The 17,877-nt window shown below is 39.9% G+C and overlaps 1 protein-coding gene and 1 long non-coding RNA gene across 8 annotated transcripts in view; one reads left to right on the forward strand and one right to left on the reverse strand.

Moving 5' to 3' along the window:
- pam (peptidylglycine alpha-amidating monooxygenase) overlaps window positions 1-17,877 on the forward strand; it is a 228,796-nt gene that overhangs the window by 66,932 nt on the left and 143,987 nt on the right. The window lies entirely within an intron of this gene.
- On the reverse strand, window positions 923-10,111 carry LOC122559919. The gene is made up of 3 exons (XR_006314603.1): window positions 9,949-10,111; window positions 7,359-7,433; window positions 923-1,117 (listed from the first exon to the last, which is right to left on the reverse strand). It is a non-coding gene; the product is annotated as an uncharacterized LOC122559919 (long non-coding RNA).

Below are 17,877 nucleotides of genomic sequence, written 5' to 3' on the forward strand. Positions count from 1 at the left end.
ATTAAGTGTATAAGTCCTGCTAAGATTTGCTTTCCCAAAATTCAGCACCTCGCTTTTATCTGAATTAAACTCCATCTGCCACTTCTCAGCCCGTTGGCCCATTTGGTCCAGATCCTGTCATAATCTGAGGTAATCCTCTTCGCTGTCCACTACACCTCCAATTTTGGTGTCATCTGCAAACTTACTAACTGTACCTCTTATGCTCGCATCCAAATCATTTATGTAAATGACAAAAAGTAGTGGGCCCAGCACCGATCCTTGTGGCACTCCACTGGTCACAGGCCTCCAGTCTGAAAAACAACCCTCCACCACCACCCTCAGTCTTCTACCTTTGAGCTAGTTCTGTATCAAAATGGCTAGTTCTCCCTGTACTCCGTGAGATCTAACCTTGCTAACCAGTCTCCCATAGGGAACTTTGTCAAACGCCTAACTGAAGTCCCTATAGATCACATCTACCGCTCTGCGCTCATCAATCCTCTTTATTACTTCAGAAAACTCAATCAAGTTTGTGAGACGTGATTTCCCGCGCACAAAGCCATGTTGACTAGCCCTAATCAGTCCTTGCCTTTCCAAGTACATGTACATCCTGTTCCTCGGGATTCCCTCCAACAACTTGTCCACCAACGACATCAGGCTCAATGGTCTATAATTCCCTGGCTTGTCCTTACCACCCTTCTTAAACAGTGGCACCACATTAGCCAACCTCCAGTCTTCCGGCACCTCACCTGTGACTATCGATGATACAAATATCTCAGCAAGAGGCCCAGTAATCACTTCTCTAGCTTCCCACAGAGTTCTAGAGTACGCCGGATCAGGTCCTGGGGAATTATCCACCTTTATCCGTTTCAAGACATCCAGCACTTCCTCCTCCGTAATATGGACATTTTGCAAGATGTCACCATCTATTTCCCCATCGTCTATATCTTCCATATCTTTTTCCACAGTGAATTCTGATGCAAAATACTCATTTAGTGTCTCCCCCATTTTCTGCGGCTCCACTTAGAAAACTATTTTAAGAAATCTGTGACTATTAAAAGTTGAGTATTGATTCTTTTGTAATGAATGGCTTCTATCATGTTCTTAGTTCTTGGATTTCTTTTAGTGTCCTTTGTCAGATCTGAATGGAATAAATAAAAGAAACAATCTTTGAAAGAAGATGAAAAGGTTGTAACTAAGTATGTAGCATGCTGCCGATTGTTCCAACGCACAAATTCAGAAGCAATTTTAATAGCAGTGGTGATACAGTTCAAAATTTCTCCAGTTTTACTTTTGCAGTTTCCAGAAAAAGACCAAACCCTTATGATCTGAAATCTACGTCTGTTAAATTCTGTCAACTTTAGTTGCCAATCTCTTAGAATTATGTAGGATTCCTATGATAGATGGAAAATATCGCAACACTGAATGTTGTGACAATACTGTGCATTTAAGAGGCGTATTTTGTTTGTCTCAACCTTTTTTCACACAAAACTTAAGGGAATTTATATTTGCCAGGATTTGGTGTTGGAGAGACTGTTAGGTCTGAAGGTTGATAAGTCTCCGGGGCCTGATGGTCTGCATCCCAGGGTACTGAAGGAGGTGGCTCGGGAAATCGTGGATGCATTGGTGATTATTTTCCAGAGTTCAATAGATTCGGAGTCGGTTCCTGAGGATTGGAGGGTGGCTAATGTTATACCAACTTTTTAAGAAAGGTGGGCGAGAGAAAGCAGGTAATTATAGACCAGTTAGTCTGACCTCAGTGGTGCGAAAGATGCTGGAGTCTATTATAAAGGATGAAATTACTGCACATCTGCATAGTAGGAACAGGATAGGACAGAGTCAGCATGGATTTATGAAGGAGAAATCATGCTTGACTAATCTTCTTGAATTTTTTGAGGATGTAACTATGAAGTTGGACGAGGGAAATCCAATAGATGTAGTGTACCTGGACTTTCAGAAAGCTTTTGATAAAGTCCCACACAGAAGGATAGTGAGTAAAATTAGGGTGCATGGTATTGAGGGCAAAGTACTAGATTGGATTGAAAATTGGTTAGCTAATTGGAAACAAAGGGTAGTGATAAACGGCCCCATTTCGGAATGGCAGGCAGTGACCAGTGCGGTACCGCAGGGATCCGTGCTGGGACCACAGCTTTTTACAATATATGTTAATGATATAGAAGATGGTATAAGCAATAACATCAGCAAATTTGCTGATGATACAAAGCTGGGTGGCAGGGTGAAAAGTGATGAGGATGTTAGGAGATTACAGGGTGACCTGGACAAGTTAGGTGAGTGGGCAGATACATGGCAGATGCAGTTTAATGTGGATAAATGTATAGTTATCCACTTTGGTAGCAAGAACAGAAAGGCAGACTACTACCTCAATGGAATCAATTTATGTAAAGGGGCAGTACAGAGAGATCAGAGTGCAGCGTAGGTTCACGAGGTCAATTCCTGGAATGGCGGGATTACCTTACACTGAAAGACTGAAGCGACTGGGCTTGTATCCCTTTGAGTTCAGAAGACTGAGAGGGGATCTGATTGACACATATAAGATTATGAAAGGATTGGACACTCTGGCAGCAGGAAACATGTTTCCGCTGATGGGTGAGTGCCGAACCAGAGGACACAACTTAAAAATATGGGGTAGACCATTTCGGACAGAGATGAGGAGAAACGTCTTCACCCAGAGAGTGGTGGCTGTGTGGAATGCTCTGCCCCAGAGGGCAGTGGAGGCCCAGTCTCTGGATTCATTTAAGAAAGAGTTGGATAGAGCTCTCAAAGATAGTGGAATCAAGGGTTATGGAGATAAGGCAGGAACAGGATACTGATTAGGAATGATCAACCATGATCATATTGAAAGGCGGTGCAGGCTCGAAGGGCTGAATGGCCTACTCCTGCACCTATTGTCTATTTTCTAAAAGAAAGAGGTACAGAGCTGTCTGGTCCAACCCAATAATGTTAAACAGTTTGTGAGGCCTTGGGTATTTTTTAAAAGTTGGAACAAAAAGAGCAGCCTGAATAGGTGGAGTCGGGCTCCCACAGAACCAGGATTTTAGTTTATGTTTCAGTCGTTGCTGGGGTTTTGAAGCTGCCTGTGGAAGCAACTCTATCCCTGTCTGTGTCTCTCTGTTAGAGCTGAAAGCTTGGACTCTGTCTCTGCTGCCAGAATTGCATGAGAGACCATCTGTTTTACTAACTTTGTATTTGCCAAAGGCGTGCTTATGGGGTGTTACTATATTGAAACAATTGCTGTTTAGTAGTTAAATAATATATTGTTTTGTTAAGGTTTCCAATCAAGTTAAAGTTTTGGATTTTAACTGGAGGTAAGAATAAAGTATGTATTGCTTAAAGCCAACTAGAGTAACAGATCAAATTGCATCTGGAACACAGGACCTTATATTTAAATAAGATAAAAGTTAGGGTCTCGGCTCACTCCTTGATATATTTGAATAGGATTTGGTCTGGTCTGTAAATAACCTTCTTGTGGAGGCAAAAAATATACTTCATTGAAAATGAGATGTAAGCACGCAGATCTTGAAAATTACTATATCATGCAGTAGTATGTAATAAAACATTGTTGTGTAACCCAAGATGTGTGTAAGAGTCAAACACCATAATTCCTTAAAATATTTGACATTTCCATATTTCAGACAGATGCTTCTATAATAAATTGTCACTTTTAAAAAAATTCAAACTTTGTTACTAGAAAATTACACTTCAAGGTTTCATATTTTAAAATCTATTTAGTGGTAAATGATAAACTTTATTGACTAAAATCTGTTTACTGTTGGAGTGACTTATAGTTTAAAGTACAGAGAGTAAATTTTCCATTTATGTTTTGCATATGTTGTAATCTGTGTGGAAGTACGGGCTTTTTACAAATCTATCTACATTTGTTCCTAACTTCTAGTCGGTTTCTGTGCACTTGATTCATTGCATAGCTACTTGGAGTGACTCTGTCTCGAGTCAGTATGCTCAATTATCAGAGTGTCCTTTAAAATCTTACATCAGGTTATAAAGTCTGTCCTGATAATTCCTCTTCCCTTTGACCATATCAAGATAAATCTGCTGAAGTTTAGGCCGTAGTGTTAGATGTTGTTGGTTTGTTATTGTTTATCTGTAGGTAGAGTGTAATTATCTGTGATACCTCAAATAATTGATATGTTTGAAAGTTCTCCGAGTGCGTGTTGTGGAGACAGCAGCTTCCAATTTAGTAATTTCCTTCACCCCTCAGAGCCTCTTTTCAAATAGTGATGCCAGTGTGTATTTCTAAATTTTTTTTTGCTGATAGCCATGGTGTCAGCGTCTAATGTTTGTGTTGCTCATTTCTTCCTGAAACTTCCATATCATGTTCACATTTTAAAACATGGATTAGTGGATAATGTTGATACTTGTACTTAATTAGCCTTCTCATATTCAGTAACTATACATGGTATCAATAGTTCATTATTTCATTTGTTACCTGCTAACTGTTTTCACTATTTATTTACATCTATTTTTGCTGTGGAGGGCAAAATTCTAGAATGTGAATGACCTGAATTATGCTTCTCTTTTTTTAAACCCGAGTGGAATCATGGAATCAAGTATCATAGAATCCCTACAGTGTGGAACACTGTCCACAGTGTACTTACAGAATCCCTACAGTGTACACCTCAGCACCACACTCTACCGCAAACCCACAGACAACCTCACAATGCTACACTTCTCCAGCTTCCACCCAAAACATATTAAAACAGCCATCCCCTATGGACAAGCCCTACGCATACACCGGATCTGCTCAGATGAGGAGGAACATGATGGACACCTGGAAGTACTCAAGGATGCCCTCACAAGAACATGGACCGCCAGTTCCTACGTGCCACAGCAAGGAACCGTAATGACCTCCTCAGGAGACAGACACGTGCTGCAACGTGCTGCAACCGACAGGGTACCCTTCGTTGTTCAGTATTTCCCAGGAGCTGAAAAATTACGCCGTATTCTTTGTGACCTGCAACACATTATCAGTGAGGATGAACACCTCACCAAGACCTTCCCCACACCTCCACCACTTGCCTTTAAACAACCGCCAAACCTCAAACAGATCGTTGTTTATAGCAAGCTGCCTGGCTCTCAGGACAACTCCATACAACCCTGTCACGGTAGACGCTGCAAGACGTGTCAGAGTGTGGACATAGATACCACCATTACGTGTGAGGACACCTCCCATCTTGTACATGGCAGGTACTCATGTGACTCAGCCAACATTGTCTATCTTATACGTTGCAGGCAAGGATGCTCGGAGGCATGGTACATTGGAGAAACCGAGCAAAGGCTATGACAACGGATGAATGGGCACTGCACAACAATCAACAGACAGGAGGGTTCCCTCCCAGTTGGGGAGCACTTCAGTGGTCCAGGACATTCGACCTCGGACCTTCGGGTGACCATCCTCCAAGGGAGACTTCGGGACAGGCAGCAGAGAAAAGTGGCCGAGCAGAGGCTGATAGCTAAGTTCGGTACCCATAGGGAGGGCCTCAACCGGGACCTTGGGTTCATGTCACATTTCAGGTGACCACCATTGCACTATACACACACACGCAGATACTCCTACACACACACACACAGGCACTCCTATGCACACGTACACACGTACCCACATACACACAGATACCCACACGCACCCTTACAGACAGACACACACTCCCGCACTCTCACATGCACCCCTTCACATACTTAAGACACTCTGCACTCACTACACACGCAAACACACACACGCACGTGCGCACAACTCCCAACCCAGACAGACAGACAGACACACAGACAGACAAAGACCCACATGCACACATATATTTTGTGGGGCAAATTTGTACTTGCAGGGTTACATTATACTTTGCTCAAAAGCTGCATGCATTCATGTAGAACTCTGAGCTCAAAAACTGCATGAATTTATGTAAAACGCCGTTATCTCACTTTTTCGATTAGAATCAATCTAAACATCATGGCATAGACTGAGAACACGGGGCCAACACCTTCAACATATTGTCTAGCTATCACTATTGTTAACAGCTAACCCGAGAATGCAAATTTTTAAAAAAAGGTTTTGTGATTTACACATGAAAGAAGTGAAACTATCACTGTATTCTAACAGATGAAAAGCTTAACAGACAATCGATATTTCAATGTATAATTTTAGTTACATCACACTGTACATTTTTGCTATAAATTCTGTGTTAGGATTGAGCTCTCCACTATCACCTGATGAAGGAGCGTCGCTCCAAAAGCTAGTGTGCTTCCAATTAAACCTGTTGGACTATAACCTGGTGTTGTGTGATTTTTAACTTTGTACAGTGTGGAAGTTGACCATTTGGCCCATCGAGTCCACAGTGACCCTCTGAAGAGCATCCTGCCCAGACCTATCCCCATAACCCCGCACTTCCCATGGCTCATCCACCTAGCCCACACATTCCTAGGCACAATGTGCCTAACCTGCACATCTTTGGACTGTATGAGAAAACTGGAGCACTCTGAGGAGCAGCACACTCTGCAAACTCAACACAGTTGCCCAAGGGTGGAATTGAAACTGGGTCCCTGGCGCTGAGAGGCAGCAGTGCTGACCACTGTGTCCCAGAAAAATATTGTCATTTTTTTCATGTTTTGTATCTTTAATTCAAAGCAATTGTTTTGATGAAACAGGCCTAAAAAAACATTCCTGATGAAGGGCTTTTGCCCGAAACGTTGATTTTTTTTTTCCTGCTCCTCGGATGCTGCCTGACCTGCTGTGCTTTTCCAGCACCACTCTAGTCTTGACTCTGACGTCCTGCATCTGTCGTCCTCACTTTCTCCTAAAAACACCATTCCCCGTTGTGTTAATTAGGCATATCAGGTAAATGATCAAACTTCTTCCATTATCATCATCCAGCACTGCACCTCCCATCTGTTTTCTGGTTGCGGCTAATTTGACAGAATTTTTCTTAATAGTTTGGTGCCTTTTTGTCCTTTTATTTTCCCTTCCTCTCTTTAGCCTTAATTATATTTTAAAGTCACTATATAAGCCTTTTCTAAATTAAAAGCTGCTTACTACTACAGTTCAATGTGGGTTTACTGAGAGTTTCAATAGTTTGTTGTTCTGTTATGCTGCCTGAGGCAAATCCTGACTGGTGCGCGGTGACATAATAATGCACAATTTATAATTAGCAAAGCCACATTTCTGTATTTGGATAGCTTACTTATTGGCAATCTAACTAGAGGCAAATTAACTACTTGATCTTTCAGAAGATCTTGGCACTGACAGGAACATAATTTGCGTAGAATTATCATTTGATTGACTTCATTGCAGTTAGTGTAATAATGAACTGTCATTTACTTTCACACTAAATGCAGATGTGATTGACTTTACCTACCTTAAATGCCTATGGAGATTCTGTATTTGAATGATTTTGTTTATTCCAGTTGATGGCATCTTAAAAACATAAAAGCTTTTGAAATAAAGTTAGTAGTTAGCTGTACTGCCCTTGAGCAAGCTACGCCATTATTGCTGATCAGATCATGGTTTTAAATCTATGTTCCTGCCTTTTCACCATAATGCTTGACTCTCTAATTTTGTTCAAGAATTTATCGCTCCCTTAACTATATTCAGTGATTCATCTCTACTGGCCTGTCAGGTACCCAGTTGAAAAATGAGGTGCTGTACTTAAGAGTTTGCATTGAGCTTCGTTAGGATGCTGTAGCAGGCCAAGGACAGGAAAATCAGTGTGGCAGCAAGGTCGAGAATTAAAATGATGGACAACTGAATGCTTGCAGTCATTTTTATTTACAGAATGGAGGTATTTCAGAAACCCAGAGTAGAGGAGATCATATTATGAACAGCAAAACACACAGTAGATTAAATCAAAGTAAATCCCTGGAGGATGTTTGAGGTCTGAAGAATAAGAAAGGAGGTGGTAGAAGGCTATGTAAAGGTTCTGTATGACTGGGAGAGGATTTTAAAGTGTGACTAGAATGTTGCAGATCTGACTGTCTGTTTAGAATACTGCAAGGGAAACAGCATTGAGGCCTTAGTGGGTCATTAAGGAGTGGGTCATTAAGGAGTGCGGTCAGTGTGCAGGAGACCTCAAAGTGCGATGAGTACTGAGTGAGTGTACTGACTTTACTGTTGGAATGTCAGTTTAAAAGTTGATATTTAGTGTAAATTTGGGGATCAAGATACTTTAACTAATGTTTACTGTAAGAAACTCTCCAGAATGAAAGTTGAGTATGAGAGGATAAAAGGCATTGATCGTGAGGCTGACTTTCAGTAAAAACCAGCAGAGGAGTGACATCACAAACAACAACAGCGTGACACAAGTGCAGGGAAAGAATCTGGTTGGTGAGGAGGGTTAATGAGTATTTCTAGGCTTTTAAAGTAAAAACAAGCTCTCTTTAGTTTGTATTGAGGTCTCCGGTGTTTTATTCTCTCTTAAAGCTAACTGCTTCAGTATTACTTGAATTATTTTTAGTTAACAAAATATAATTACAATGAAATAAAAGAGCAGGGAATCTCAAATAATTACTTTTGAAGTTAAATCAAATATGATCGTGGTGGCAGGACAGGTAATGTTTTACTGTCATAACATGTAGAAACTGCTGGACACTAGTGTAATCCAGAGCAAATGCATCTGTTGTAAGTGTTTGCAGCCCCAGGAAATTCAGATCTGAGTTGAGGAGCCGAGTCTGAGCTGCAGATATTATGCCACATCAGGGAATAAAGTTACCTGAACGCTTTTCTCCAGAAGATAGTCACAACCCTCAGACTGGGTCATTCAGAATTAGTCTGTGGTTAGACATTGGGTGTGACTACAGGCGAGGCAGGCATGAGGGCCCAGGGAAATAAAGTAAGGAACCTCTGCCCCTATACTTGTCTAGTAGTTAGTGGATTTTTACAAGGGACTGCATGGACCATGAACAAAATGTTGACAATGCCTTGTTATGGGAAGCTATTCAAGTTGGGGGAAGGAAATAGGATGTTACCATATTGGAACAGTTAATTAGTAGTAGTTAATACTGTATATCTTATTTTGTTTAGCATTTTGATGTTACAGTTAAGCCAATTTTATTTTTTATTGGATTTTAACTAGTGCAAACGAAAGTGCGTTTTTGCTTAAAGTTGAATATTTTTATCAACTGAATTGTGTCTGGAATGCAGCACTTAGTACGCTTTACATAAAATAAGAAAACGTTATGGTCGAGGCTATATTCTTAATATACTTTGAGGGTTTGGGCTGGTCTATAACAATGGACTTAGCATTAGTTCTGTAAAAACCTTGTATGTTTAAAAGTAATCAGTGTTTCGAATAGTCACTCTTTGTGAATTTGAGTTTGTTACCAGCACTCTGAAATCTGTGTATCAGGAATTAGTGATTCTAGGTACTTCAGCAAATGCATTAAAAGGGGACCTGAGTTTGTACATTTATCATTTTCCTATATTTAAAGCTTTTAATAACTGCTCTTGTGAAGTAATTGGGAAACGGTAACACCAAAAATAAACAGAATTTAATAGTCTGCTTTGCTTATAATTGGATTAAATGTATATCTCGTCATTAATGTGGGATTGTTTGTTGATAGCATTTAAAGCATTGCACATGCACCAACACATTTTTGAGTTTTTCTTTTGACTCATATTAAATATTCAGTTTCCGTATTTTCAATCACTTAAATGCATTCTAAAACTCCCATGAGCTCAGCAATATTTCAACCAGCCTTTATATCTGGAAAAAAATGTTTGTAAGAAGGTAATAGAAAATCTGTGAATTGTTTTACTGACTCAATCTTTTCTATGACTCCACATAACACTCAATACATCTGTTAAAAAGCAATGAAAATATCACACTGCATTTTGCTGAAAAATATTAATAAAAAAAAATACGAACTAATTAACGTGTAACCATAATCCATGTTAGTCGTATTGGAAATTTGTTACCAACACATCTGCTTTGTAGCACAGAACCCTACTACCTTGTAAGCATTTATTGCCCGTCCCGAATTGCCCTTGAGAATGTTGTGCCGAGCTGCTCCTTGAAACCTTACAGTCCACCATGCGAGGTTGATCCACCATGCCATTAGGGAGGGAATTTCAGGATTTTTACCCAGCAACAGTGAAGGAACGGTGATATATTTCCAAGTCAGGATAGTGAGTGGCTTGGAGGGGAGGAGAACTTTCAGGTGGTGGTGTTCCCATATATCTGCTGCCTTTGTGCCTTGCAGATGGTGGGCAGGCTTTGGAGAGTCAGGAGGTGTGCTGTTTCAGTATTTCTAGCCTCTGACCTGCTCTTTGTGTGAATCCACTTGAATTTCTAGTCAATGATAACCCCCGAGGGGTTCTCCTGAGATGATCAACTTGAGCATGTTTGAAGCTTGGTAGAATGTTCTGACGAAATGCTGATATCTGTTTATTCTCTCCCTGGTGATGAAAACTCCACCGTTGTGAAAACTAACCAATTGCAGCAGCCCAACTAAGTATTGAATACTTAGTTTGAACGACTGACCAGTACGAACCACACTAATCCATAGTAGACATAGATGGACTTTGGTTTATACACAGCCGATCCCTTAACTGCTGTTAACTGTGCAAATGTTCCGTTGTGAGTAAATCAGGAGCTATCATTCTGGTTGGTTCTCTTGGTAGCCTTTTGAAGTTTGTTTAGTGCAGTCCAGTAGAATATTTGCTGATTGTGTTGCAGTCAACCCTACTAAGCATCATCACAGTATTTCATTGGATGAAATACTTGTTAATGTAATAAGGTTAATATGAATATATGCATTTATATACAAGTGAAGAATGTAGATCCAACTACACTTTTTCATTTAAAGTGATAGGTGTATTTTACATATTTATCAGATGTAGCAGTAACTCATTTAGGCTTTCTCTCACTATTTTAAGTAGCCTTCAACATGTACAATAGTTGATTGCTTGCTCCAAAAATTGCTCTTCAGCTGACTGTTAAAACTTAGATTTAAACAGTTGATCTTTCCTTCCCCCTTCCTCCTGTAGAAACATCAGACTGTTCTATGGCATGGTAATTTACTGAATTTACATTCTGAGGATTGAGAAGCACAGACTACAGAACATGAGAATATCTCATGAGTAGGCCATACAGTCCTTTGAACCTTTGTGCAATTCAGTACAATCATTGATAATCTTATGCCTCAACTCCACATTTTCATATGCTTCCTATAATAATTGATTCCTCTGAAAGACAATCTGTCTACTCCAGTCTTGCTTAGAGCATCTACAACCCTCAAGGTAGAGAATTTCAAATATAGACAGTGTTGACTGAAGAAAGCTTTCGTTTTGAAGGATCAGTCCTAAATCCTGATGACTGTCCTCCATATTCTAGATTCCCCAGTTGAGGGAAATACACTTAGGTTTCAGAGACTACTTGAATTTGTTTTTTTGTGACAGTTATATGCTTGTTTTAGATGCCCTAATTTCACCGCTTCTGCACTTAGTGAAATATGTGCATGATAGACATGCATATCATTCATTTTAGTTAATGTATGGTGTAATTTTCTACCTTTTTACATTCTGTAAGGTGTCATTTGTTGGCAAATCTGTATTGCATATGATTTCCTAACTGATAAATCTAATAGTTGGAAATTTATGCTGTGACTTTTGTTTGTGGGGTGGGAGACATCTGGAGATTAAATCTACTCTGAATCATCCATTTAACATTTCGTCAAGTCACTTAAAATTCTTTTTTAGTAATATTAAATCCTCTCTAAGCCATAAATAATATCCAAGATTCTACAAATTGATAAAATAAGTAATGCACAGGAAAACGAGGATCAAACACAATAGATTTATCCCTGTGAATAAGTTTACAGAACAATTTTGGTATGAGGAGAGTTTTAAAGGAGAAATACAGCACTCTACTAAGAAAAATATTCAACTAAGCCAACAAAATGAATTCTGTTACACATTGTTTATCATGTATTTATTGTGGCAATCATATACTAATTCTTTGTACAGGTGCTATAAATATACTTAGCAATTTCCCTCAAGTGTTTATGCCTTTTTGTGCAAATAGCATAAAATTGACTCCAAAAAATAACCTTTACCTCATGTTGGTATTTGACTGAAAATTGCAAACATTGTTTGCCAAATTACTAACTCTTAAATGCTTGACAAAAGGATTTGTATGATTTTATGTAAGAACTGTAGTGTAGGTTAATCATTTTGACAAACTACATATGTAGTATTCAAAGCCCTATTTTTAGAATTGTATTTTGCTGAGACACGTTGAGAATTACTCATTTATAACTTGTGTTTCATTTTTATTCCATTATTTTATAATCTAGTATATATTGTTTACTTTTATATGTCATCTTAATCTGAGAAACTTGTCTTTAAAAAGCTTTAATCCGTTACTTGGAATGAATACTGGATGATTAAATGTATGACAAGTGAAAATGTACTAGCCTGGTCTAGCAGCTGAATAATGGCAATGCAGCAACTGCACCTGACCATTGGGTGGAAGAAGCACCGAGTGAGAGAAGGCTTGCTAGTAAGGACTCAGTAGAGGAAGATGGAGGTGCCTATGCTATATGTTCTGAGAGGAATGAATGGAGAATGAGGACAAGATACATAGTTCAGCATTTGTGATCAGTTAATCACCATGAAAGATATTACTGTTCTTGTCAGGTTCAAAAGTATGTCTTATGAATCAGTGCTTTCCTCTGAACTGGTCATGGAAATGTGTTGCTGGAAAAGTGCAGCAGGTCAGGCAGCATCCAGGGAACAGGAGAATCGACGTTTCGGGCATAAGCCCTTCTTCAGGAATAACTTGCTTATGCCCGAAACGTCGATTCTCCTGTTCCCTGGATGCTGCCTGACCTGCTGCGCTTTTCCAGCAACACATTTCCAGCTCTGATCTCCAGCATCTGCAGACCTCACTTTCTCCTCTGAACTGGTCATGTCATGGCACCATCATCAGTGCCGATACAACAACTCTTGACAACCCTGTAAAGGTAAAATTCTGTGAGAATTTGGATCAACTCATTCTCTGTGCATTTTTTGGTAATAAGTTCATAGTTTGAACATCCAAGTACATGATGTCTACAGATTCCCCTTTATCCACAGAGCATGTTATGCCTTCAAATAGCTCTAATAAATTGGTGAAACGTGATTTCTATTTACAAAACCATGATTTTTCACAATCATTGTAGTTCTTTTAAATTCCAAACTATAACTGCCTTAATGATCACGTAATAGCCTCTCAACTCTATCCTGTCAGTCCCTTATGAATCTTGTGTGTTTCAATATGGTCACTTATTATTCTTTTAAACTTAACAAGAAGAGCCTCAACCTCTCCTTGTGAGAAAACCCCTCCATGTGCGGAATCAGCCCAGTGAATCCTTTCTAGACTGTCACCATAACCAGTATGTACTAGTTTAGATAAGGGGGCCAATATTAATTCACAGTATTCTCGGTGTGATCTAACTAGTGTGCTTTATAGTTTGTGCAAGACTTCCTTATTTTTATACTCTTGTAAACACAGTGGCTTTTAAATAAAGGATAAATTCTATTTCCCTGACCTTGTACTTACTGAACATGGATGCTTGGTTTTTGTGATTTTTGTATGAGGTACCCAAATCTTTGTGCTCCATTTTGCTGCCGTCTTTCTATATTTGAATAATATTCACCTCTTTTGTTCTTGTTGCTAAAGTGCAAAACGATACATTTTCCCACATATTCCATTTTGTCAATTTTTTGTTACGTAAAAGTGTAGAAAATAGGAGCAGGAGAAAGCCCTGTTGAACCTGTTGTACCATTCAGTATGATCATAACTGATCATCCAGCTCAGTACCCTATTCCTGCTTTCTTTCCATACCCTTTGATCATTTTAGCCCTAAGAACTTAATTTAATTCCTCCTTGAAAACATTCAATGCCTTGGCCTCAACTGCTTTCCGTGGCACACAATTCCACAAACTCACCATTTTATCGGTGAAGGAATTTCTCCTCATCTCATAATTTCATTCACGTAACTTGTTGACATCCCTTTCTAGACTCTCTGTAATGTTCATCCCTCACCTTCCCATCTATTTTTTGATTTTCTGCAATCTTGGGGATTGTAAATTCTGTTCTTTAATTGAAGTCATCAATTTTTATTGCAAATAATTGTGACTCTTAGCTCTGATTCCTGAGGTTCTCAAGGAGTTGCAGGTTGTCATTATGAAACTGACCATTTTTCTCAACCTTTTTACATCTATTAGTTAGCTATTCTCTGTTCACACTAATATACTGCACCCAATACTTAGCTCATTAAGTACCATAAGGGAGGGAATTATAGGATTTTGACCCAGCAACAGAGGAGGAATGGCGATATATTTCCAGTCAAGATGATGAGTGGCATGGAGGGGAACTTTCAGGTGCTGGTATTTCCATATATCTACAACCTTTGTTCTTCTAGATGGAAGTGATTGTGTGTTTGGAAGATGCTGTCTGAGGATCTTTGGTGAATTTCTGCAGTGCATCTTGGTGGTGGAGGGAGTGGATGCTGTGGATGTAGTGCCAATCAGGTAGGCTGCTTTGTCCTGGATGGTGTTGAGTGTTGTTGGGGCTGCACTCATTCAGACAAGTAGAGAGTATCCCATCGTATTCATGACACATGCATTGTAGATAGTGGGCAGGCTTTGGGGAATCAGGAGGTGTTACTTCAGTATTCCTAGCCTCTGACCTGCTCGCAAGTCCAGTTGAGTTTCTGGTCAATGATAAACCCCAGGATGATGTTAGTGGGGGATTCATTGATGGTAACATCATTGAATGTCAAGGGAATGTGGTTAGAGTGGTTGTTATTGGAGACAGAGTCATAGAGTCACAGAACATGGAAGCAAATGCTTCAGTCCAACCTGTGCATGCCAACCATTCTCCCAAACGAAACTAGTCCCACCTGCCTGCACTTGGCCCGTATCCATCCAAGCCTTTCCTATTTATGAACTTAGCCAAATATCTTTTCAATGTTGTAACTGTACCTGCATCCACACTTGCTCTGGCAGTTCAGTCCACAAACATTACTCTCTGTAAAAAGTTGACCCTCGTCCCTTTTAAATCTTTCTCCTCTCACCTTAAATATATGCCCCAGAGTTTTGAACTCCCCCACCTGGGGAAAAGAGTTTTGTCATTCACTTTATCTTTGCCCCTCATGATTTTATAAACCTCTGTAAGGTTACCCCTCAACCTCCTGCGTTCCAGGGAAAAAAGTCCCAGACTTTCCAGTCTATTTTAACATTTCAAACCCTCCACTCCCAGATTTTGAGTAAATCTTTTTCTCAACTCTCTCTGGTTAAATAATATCCTTCCTGTAACAGGGCAACTAGAACTGCACGCAGTACTCCAGAAGGGGGATCTCCTGTATAACCTCAACTCCTATACTAGTTTTGAGCAACGAACGCAAGCATGCTAAATGCCACCTTAACCATTCTGACTACCTGTGAAGCAAATTGCATAGAATTATGTGCTTGAATCCTTAGGTCTCTCTGTTCTACAAAACTATCCAGAGGCTGACAATCAAGTATATGTCCTATCCTTGTTTGTATTACCAAAGTGTGATACCTCATATTTATCCAATTTAAACTCCGTCTGGCACTCTTCAACCCATTGACTCAGTTGATCAAGATCTCTGTGTAATCTTAGATAACCTTCATTATCCACAATACCACCAATTTTGGTGTCATCTGCAAACTTATTAACTGTGCCTCCTATATTCTCACCCGGATCATTTATATAAAATGACAAATAAGTGGACTGTGTACCGATCCCTGTGGAGCATTGCTATCACAGGCCTCCAGTCTGAAGACAACCTTCCAATACCACCCTCTGTCTCCTACTATAAAGCCAATTTTGTATCCATGGTAGCTCAGTGGTTAGCACTGCTGCCTCACAGCACCAGGAACCCAGGTTAGATTTCCACCTCGGGTGACTGACTCTCGAGTTTGTGCATTCTGCATGAGTTACCACCAGGAGCTCCAGTTTCCTCCCACAGTCCACGGATGTGCAAGTTAGGTGGATTGGGTATGCTAAATTACCTAGTGTAATTAATCTCCCCCATTTATCTCTCCACCCTGGAGGCTCCCTGCCTCCATTCCTGATGAAGAACTTTTGCCCGAAATATTGATTTTCCTGCTCCTTGGATGCTGCCTGACCTGCTGTGCTTTTCCAGCACCACTCTAATCTAGACTCAGGAGTTACGTGGCCTGGTGGAGCCAAACAATGCTGCTTGACAGCAATATTGATGAGACTGACTGATGCAACAATTGGCTGGACTGGATTTGTCCTGCGCTTTTTTTTAAATGTGCAGGATATACCTGGGTAATGTTCCACTTTAACCTCATCCTTTTATGCATTCCTGTGTTTAGATTTAGGAACCCAGTTTTGTATTAGATTACGTATTTTTCATTGGGATAGAAATCTTGTATCTTGTTCTGGTCCTCTTTTCCCTAAAGAACTTCTCACAACAAGATTATTAAATAAGCCATGTCATTGTACAAAATCAAATTTTGGACAAATGTTCTCTAGTTGATTATTTGTTCCATAACAATATTTGTTCTGTAACAGTGCATACTCCAGGAATTCTTTTGCCACAGTATTATTGCTAATGTAGTTTGCCTGGTCTATATAGTTTAAGGTCACTTGATTACTACAGCATCCTTATGTGTATTTTCAATCCCTTACCTTATCATTACTTTGTGGAGACTTGTCATTAATTTCAACTGATATTTCCTGTACCTTGTTTCTTCTTAACCTCAAGTTAGGCTGTTTCAACATCTAGATTTTCTAGCCAACATCCTTTCTAACTAATGCAATGATTCATTTTTTTTTCACTAATAGCACCATCCTTTGTCTGTTTTGTCTGTCCTTCCGAAATCTTGAGTCACCTTCGATTGTTAGATCCTGGCCTTGGTCATCCTGAATTTGTGACAGCAATTTGCACTGTTAATTCATCTACCTTAATGCAAATATTCTGTGCATTCAGATATTGGAACTATAGGTTTGTCTTTTTGACATTTCTATACTTTTTTCACTCTAACCCTATTTGAGTCATGACATCATTTAGATTTTACAGCATAGAAAGAAGCCCTTCAGATCACTGTATTTGTACTGGTAATCAAGCACATCTCTACTCTAATCCCATTTTCCAATACTTGGCCCATAGCCTTGTATGTTATGGATTTTCAAGCATTCATCTATACTTTTTACATTTTCTGATGGTACTTGCCTCTACTATCCTTTCATTGCTGGCTATGCCTTTCAGATAACCACCGTCCTCTGGGTGATTTATTTTTTGGTAATTTTCTAAATCTAGCCCTCAGCTTAAATCTCTGCTGCCTAGTTACTTACGCCCTCCCTCTTCTTCCACTGTTCACCCGATCTCCTTTCACCACTCTCCTTCCTCCCTGCTACCTTTTTTGTGCTCCCATTTTTCCCTCACCCATTCTCCTCTCATCTTCGTTCTCCCTCTTCCCCACACTTTCCTCCACCTCCCCTTCCCTCCTTTCCCATCTGTTAGAGCTTGAAGATTCATGCCTGCAACTGACCATTCATAAGGAGTTTTCTGATAGTGTATTCAGTTTAATTGGCAGCGGTTTAGATATAATATATGAATTTGCGAGACAAAGGAAAGTATACAACCATAACACTTCGAGATGGTTCACTGATACCAGAGGCCCAGCAAGCTGGCACCGAATGTGTTGTTCTCATTAAAATTTTGAAGACAGCAGATATAGTCCCCTGTAACCAGTGTATTTCTTCCCTTGGTATTCCTCCTCCTTGTCTTGTTCATCTTCAATTTGGAGAGAACTGCTCCCTGCTTGACGAGAACTGCCCTCTGACCCTGAGTGCTAAACCTGTTTCTAGTGGCTGGTTGTCGAATGCTATGTCAATCACC

The sequence above is a fragment of the Chiloscyllium plagiosum genome, chromosome 2 (assembly GCF_004010195.1).
Source record: "Chiloscyllium plagiosum isolate BGI_BamShark_2017 chromosome 2, ASM401019v2, whole genome shotgun sequence".
NCBI classification, from domain to species: Eukaryota; Metazoa; Chordata; class Chondrichthyes; order Orectolobiformes; family Hemiscylliidae; genus Chiloscyllium; species Chiloscyllium plagiosum.